The sequence below is a fragment of the Sebastes fasciatus genome, chromosome 12 (genome assembly GCF_043250625.1).
Source record: "Sebastes fasciatus isolate fSebFas1 chromosome 12, fSebFas1.pri, whole genome shotgun sequence".
NCBI classification, from domain to species: Eukaryota; Metazoa; Chordata; class Actinopteri; order Perciformes; family Sebastidae; genus Sebastes; species Sebastes fasciatus.
In genome coordinates, this window is record NC_133806.1 from 485515 (window position 1) to 486804 (window position 1290).

The window sequence follows — 1290 nt, forward strand, 5'->3', positions numbered from 1 at the left end:
AATATAATAAAATATGGTGTTTCCTTATTTTATTACACTGAATTTAATAGAATAATTCTCCTATTTTAATAAATGATTGAAAAAGACAGATGCCTTGTTTTGAAGTTAACCTAAAATCTCTGAGTTTTTAAACACGACAAAAAAACCTGATACTTTGTTTATTTGTTTATTTGTTTTGCACAATTTAAGACTACACAACATCAAGTAATAATATTCAGTGCAGGAAGAGGTAAAAACCCCACCGGGCTGATCTGAATATAAAGACATAATATGACTACATAATAGTGATAACAAACAATTAGAACAAGATATATATAATAACAACAATCACAATAAATATATCAAAAAAGACAAGTAAGTGTGTGTGTGTGTGTGTGTGTGTGTGTGTGTGTGTGTGTGTGTGTGTGTGTGCGTGCGTGTGCGTGTGTGTGTGTGGGTGGCTAGTGTTTCTGAGGAGGATATTGTTTAAATATCTATAATGATTTCTGGGTAATCGTAACCAAACAACATTGTGAGTGGGAAACAATAAAAGCGATGAAAACAGATCCGTGGACACGATGGAGGAAAAACAATCACTAAACAGCAGATAAATGAGATTTAAGAGACTTCTGAAACATTTGATAGATGAACAGTTTATTGATTAATGTGAATAATACTCCATCTAAATCTGATCGGATTAATGGATACTCCTGATAAACCTGATACTCTGCTCTGATATTATAAGGCAGGCTTAACTATGAACGTGTTCCTGAATTAAACTCGTGTAGGGCTGTGGGTAAAGCAGAGCACGGGGAGAGCTCTGTCTGTGCAACAGGATCCACTTTAATGTCTCAACTCAGCGGAGGACAATTAAACACCGATCACTTAAAGGTGGCACATCACTTCTTACTTCATATCACTCCGCCAATCTTAATCATCACGCACCTTACAAACCCGTAAGGTGCGCCATATTATATAGTTCCATCTCTAACTTAAAGAGCAGAATACAATATGTATACTGTATAAAATAAATCTAATCTTACTCTGGTGACCAGGTAGCTCTAATATACCTGCAGACAGGGCTGGACTGGTCATCCGGCCCACCGGGAGAATGCCCGGTGGGCCGGCGTCCTTTTGGGTCGATTCACGTCTTTTTTTCCTTTTTTTTGGCCCATAAAACAGGTAAACCGGCCCATTTCTTTTCTTTAATGACAGTGAGCTCACTGACTGGCCCATCGCTCTGTGCCGGGCCACAGAGAGGAGGAGAGAGGAGAGAGGAGAGAGGAGAGGAGAGAGGAGAGAGGAGAGAGG